The following is a 6,000-nucleotide window of genomic DNA, read 5'->3' as shown; positions in this document are numbered from 1 at the left end:
ACTAAAAAAAAATCAAATTTCACGGTTCAAAAATGCAAGTTAACTTCCATGAGCAAAAATCATTATCGTTCTCCTCAATATTTTTGACCGCATTTTTTTTAATGTTTCTCGCAGGTTTAAGGTTTTCGTTTCTCCTTAAATATTTTTTTCGTTATTATAAATAGTTCCTACCATAATTTCTATATTTAAAACCCTAAAACATTTTTAAAAAAAATATTTGGTCCTTAAATTTTTTTTTGTTTGGACCTAAGAGAGAGAAGAGTGAGTGATGACGGTCTATCATTTCTTCAACTACGCCATTCTCACCTTCGGCCCCCATGCTGTCTTCTATTTTGCCACGCCCTTGTAAGTCTCTCTCTCTTTCCCTTTTTATTCACAACTCGCACATCAGATCTATATCTCTTTCTTAAATTAATTTCAGCTTCAATTGCTTTAACAATTAGCCCTTCGCTTATCGATTTTAGGCTCTCGCAACTTCGCATGCTTCAATTGTTCTATAACAAATTACAGTTCTATACTTATAGCCGATAAATTGCTTGCTCAATGTATTTTGGAATCTTATGGTTGTCATGAATTTTGGAATCCCCCCTTTTCTGCGTGCTTGAAAAGCTAGGTCTCGTACGTGGTTTCGTGTGTTAGTAAAGTAATAGGTTTCAATATGCAGATCTGAGTATGATACACTCAGAACCTCTATCAAAGCCGTTGTTGTTTATCTTGCAACGACATTAGTGAAAGTTGGTGAATATACTGAATTCTAAACTATTGTTGTGTAGTTGTACAAAGATAGATAACAATGAAGAATGAACAATCTGATTCATTTTTTTTTTGGTCTGATTCTCTGGCAGCTTATTTGTCTAGCTACTTTTCTCAAGGTTTCGGAGAATGATAGCTCTGATCCGTATCAGGTATGTCTCTGAATTGCTTATATGCATATAACATTCATGGAGGGATACTAGATAACAATTTAAGTTTTAAGTCTTAAAGGAAGACCCCCATATTTATAGCAATTTTTTTAATTATATTGTTGTAAGCTAATGAGCTTCGTTTTTACTAGTTGTACTATTCCACTACTTGACTTAGAATAGTTGTATATACTCATCTTATAACATCATATCCTCTCATATCTATAATTAACGGTGAATTACCTAAATAAACTTAATAGGAGGATGCTTGATTAGGTTGAGGAAGGATGAATAACCAAAACCCGTAACAATGCTTTGTCAAAGATTGTAATAAAAACAAATAGAAAATTCACTTTTTTATTTTAATTTATATGTCAAGTTTTTATTTGTTGAACATAATGTGAGGCGAAATTGATGATTTAAATCTCATTTACTAATGATTTGACATATTATTTATTATTATTATTGCTGAATGCTTTTCTACTATATTTTAATTACTGCAAGATAAGAAACCTCTAGTGCATCAAAACTAGAAGCACATTAAAGTCTAAATAACAATGACAATAATAACAAAGATAAGAAAAAAATAACATAAAAATTAAAAAGAAAAAGACTTTTCAAAAAGGAAATAAATTATACTTAAATATTTTATTCAAATAGAGAGGATCCAATTATCTACTATAAAAATGGAAATAAAGTATTTATTTTTTAAAAATTCAATAGTTTTACAAAAAAATATTATAAATTCAATAGTCTTATGTAGTTGTTTTATAAGTTTAAATAAAGGTTGAGGTTTTGAATTTATTTTTTTTGAATTGTGATTCTGTGAATAAGTTGGTTAAGTAGCACTTTTTTTTTTTTTTTTACCTTGAGTGTGTGGTTTCAACTAGTTATTTTCTCTTGCAAGCAGGCAAATGAAGATGAAGTTGTTAAAGCAAATAATTTGTATTATTTAAATTTGTAACATGTTTTATAATACCAATTAGTATCTATCAATATATTTTTTTGATTTTTTTTCAAATTTACAATATTTATGCACACACACACATATAATTAATTTAAATTATTTGTACTTATATTTTAATAATTATTTTAGATTAAACCCACCTCTCTCACTGTAGTTTCTTCTCTTTTCTCTGTAACAAAATATCATATTTTTTTAGGATTAATATCTATTACTTTTAGGCATTTAGCAGATTCTACTTTGAAATTTTTATAGTTTTTCCTTTTTCAACTTTATATTTGTTACTAAGAACAAGCTGTATGATATCATATTGTTGGTGATTGTTTATTAATTTTGGAGATTCATTCAGATTTCCAATTCCAGTATTAAACAAAATCCATTTGATTATGATTTGTACAGCTAGGAGAATATTCTTTTCATTAATTTAGGGAAGGGCATTTCAGAGTTCAAGTTTATTGGCTTTGGCTTTTCTCCTGCTGCCATAGGAAGTAGGGAGTTCAAACTGATATTAGAATGACTATAGATGTGGTTGTTTTTATCAAGGTGGGGGGGGATCCACTTATTTATGGATCTGGTACAGAATGACCTTAAAAGTCATGTTTGCTGGCATGTTTATGGTCTCCTTTATCGGTGAGACAGAGAATACAGGGAGGCAATCAAGTGCTATCGAAATGCACTGAGAATTGATACCGACAACATTGAAATTCTTCTTGACCTATCACTCCTACAGGTAACATCTTTAATGCATTTGCCTTTAGTTGCTTCTCTATAATCAATAAATTTAACTTGGATGTTAGTCTTTGATTATGCTGGCATGTACTTAAGTTTGAAAATCATAATGTTAGTCTGTTAAACAAGTGGAGGTGTTTTTTTTCTGTCTTATATTTTCTGTTTTACTGAAAATAATAACAGGATGTGCTTAAATTAGAATTATTTATCACATTAGAACTTGGGCTGGATTAAGGGGAAAGGTGAATGAAAATCTCCTTCTAGTCTCCTTCCGTTCTGAATTTTGAAGTGCACAAAGAAAGGCGATATCATGGGAGGAATTTCACCCTAGGACCTTAGAGGACAACTCATTATAATCCTTATGAGTAAGAGTGGATAACATAATCTCGTCAAAAAAGTGCGGATAACAAAATGTGAAAGGTTGGTGTATAATGGAAATTAAATTAAATTTTTACACTCACAATTTATGTTCCGTAACATTAGCAAGTATAACTATTTTGATATTATTTGTACAAGTTGAGTATCTATTGTATTATTTAATTAACTACTTTGATGAATGATAATTGGTACTATTGAGTTTTAAGGCTTTTTAAATGTATAGGTAATAAAAACACTGCAGAAACTTGACATATTTAAGTTGTGACTTGTCGCAAGCAGCCTTAAACAGTGCACGCTAAACCCTGTCATGGTAGTAGAGATTATTTTTACTGGTTAAATTTATACATATATGGTCATATGTGAGTATATAGAGTGAATTGAAGGGACTTTTATTATGAGAAAGTTAGATAATCATGATTAATTAAGTATCGGACAAAATCATGCAATATTAAGATTAAAGATAATGTGACATAACTTTTTAAGAGATTATATAAGCATAATTATCCACATACATGATTATATAATCTAAATTTACTTCTCTTATCTTCTTATTACAAATACTATTCTCACTTTATCTATCCCCTTGTGTGTAAAATATTTTTACACAAATATATATAAGAAATTTCATATATATATATATATATATATATATGGATGAATTTGTTTAAACTTAAAAAAAAATTAAAATAAGTGTCTCTTATATGAGCGTTTTCATACAAAATAGATATAATTTATTTTTTAAAATATAAAGAGTTTAGACAAATATACTAAAAAAATAAAAAAAATTACTTATTTTATTAAACTGAGTGTTTATTTCAACAAATAATTTTAAAGAAACTACTCATATATTATATTTATAAATAAATAGATTTGTTACAAGAAAACGACAAAATCTTATTATTGGAGATTTATGCGGAAAAATATTTTACACCAACTATGTACATTTTATACAGTAGAATGCTTTTTAAGATACTATAAACATGTTTTAATATATACCACAAAATATTTATTTTCCATTCAATAAATAATTAATAATTTTCAGTTTTTTTTAATGAAATGTTCATCATGGGTTCTCCTATACCGTATATTAAAATTATGTTATGCTTATTTTAAGGTTATATAATTGGTTCTAAGGTCTAAGATGGTTTCAGCGGGACTCGGGTGTGTGTTGTGGTTCTCTGTCAAACCCAGTGGTTTGGATTTATGAATTTATATGTCCAAAGATATGGTATTCCCTGTCTAGTACAAGTCTTGGTATTGGTGACTTCTGTGAGGCATAATGGGACTGGAAAATGGCTTATTTGTGCACCAGTTATTTTATTCACATAACCTAAGCAGCAGGTGGAGTAAATGATAATACTCATTATTAATTCTCAGGTTGACCTCTAGGTGGTATTCATGGTACTTTGAAGCTCCTATCAATTAGATAAGATAAGACCCTTAGTAGGGTTGGTGTAACTGAAATATGTATTGGCTTTTTGTGATGCTCTTTAATATATGCTAATGAATAGCTGGTATCCACTATGGCTTTATAAATCAATTAGATTTTTTTGTCACTTTTATAGTTTGATATATGGTCAAATTACATTTGTTGAATACCATTCTCTTTGCTGTCAATGCTACTGTTGAATGTTCAAGAATATGAAATCTTAATATGGTTTGACTGCTGTTATTATTTTTCCCTGCCCAGATCTCATTGTTAGAGGAATGTGAGTTTCTTGAGAGAGCTCTGGAGGAGTTGCACAAAAAGAATCTAAAATTGTAAGTATGTTTAGTTGTATTAACCTGGGGAATTTGATAAATGTAACTAATACATGATATATAACTTGATTCCGAATATGCCTTCCTAGGTTGATAAACTTGTATACAAAGAACAACAGGTTTCACATTTGTAAAGCTCGGTCACCTAGAAGAAGGCAAGCTTAGTACCGGCATTACTTTCAATGAATCCTGATAATTATAGGTGATCTCTGTTGCCACTTATATTTTAGGTTTAAGTATCTCGATTGATTAGTCATTTTCAGGTGTTTTTTTTTTTCTCTGATGTTCTATTCATAAAAGTTCCATTTTAATTATTCATTGTGTTTCAAATGGTGAGATTGAGATGAACGCATGTATTCTATGGTATATTTTCATAAAAAAATTACGGGATAGTCTTTGTTGATGTTTTAAAAATCGGACTTGTCATTAAACTTCCTATTCTGCTGTTTATATAAACTTATTAACCTTATATGACTGCCATGTTTTTATATGTTATGCCTTCAAGGCAGCATGCATGTTCATGTATAAGTTGTCTTGGATGTTCGGTTGAAGACTTCCTTTCTTTTGTTTACTTTTTGAGGCTTATGGTTAAATGGACTGTTTTTTACTTTTGATTTCGATTGTCTCACAGCAGATGATGATACCAGTAGTACACAATCATGGAAAACTTCTCTCACATAACTTAATGCCTGTTTAAGGTATAAGTAAAAAACTTATGGCAGTTTTGAACCTCACTTTTGTGTCAAAGTTTGAATGTCCATAGGAATCACATGCCAGTTCTGCTTAAAGCCATATTCTAATATTTTTTCTATTGACAACTATTTCCTAGTGTTACTTATTATACGTAATATCCTTATCTCATCTTCATACAATTTACAAGTAGTCTTTTGTTAAGGATTTTGATGGTAATAACATTATATATATTCATAAAGAGGAGTTCTCTCAAGAAACTCCAATTTCCCAGTCGTGTCTATTTTTACTTTCTCCTTTTAAAAGTATTTAATTTTTTAACTTGAGAAATAGCAGAATGCTGTTTTCTGTGTGTGTAAACCTTACACTGGGTTGGATTGAATGAATACTTGCAATATCTGCTAAGTAACTTTGCTTTGTGTCTGTTCTTAAAATACAGGATATGATGTACCATGGAAGCCTTTTTCCAAAATCCTGCTTACATGTGGGCATATATGCTGAATTCTTTGGTAGTTGGGGTCACTATAACTGTCTATCATTTGGCTTCATACATTTTTTAGGTACTGTGTCAGCATT

General features: G+C 29.6%; 1 long non-coding RNA gene across 6 annotated transcripts in view; it reads left to right on the top strand.

Annotated features, from left to right (window-relative positions):
• Positions 1–245: 245 nt before the first annotated feature.
• Positions 246–6,000, top strand: part of LOC102665743 (uncharacterized) — a 59,532-nt gene continuing 53,777 nt past the window's right edge. For 3 of the 6 annotated variants that reach the window (XR_005891884.1, XR_005891888.1, XR_005891885.1), the window contains exons 1-3: positions 246–345; positions 846–905; positions 2,506–2,596. This is a non-coding gene — a long non-coding RNA (uncharacterized lncRNA). Of the gene's footprint in view, positions 346–845; positions 906–2,265; positions 2,597–5,365; positions 5,422–6,000 lie in introns of those variants that run through there. The other 3 variants (XR_005891887.1, XR_001388937.3, XR_005891886.1) reach the window with 3 other exon arrangements.

The sequence above is a fragment of the Glycine max genome, chromosome 6 (genome assembly GCF_000004515.6).
Source record: "Glycine max cultivar Williams 82 chromosome 6, Glycine_max_v4.0, whole genome shotgun sequence".
Classification (NCBI taxonomy): Eukaryota; Viridiplantae; Streptophyta; class Magnoliopsida; order Fabales; family Fabaceae; genus Glycine; species Glycine max.
The sequence above is the reverse complement of the archived record's forward strand: the minus strand, read 5'-3'. Positions and strand labels throughout refer to the sequence as shown.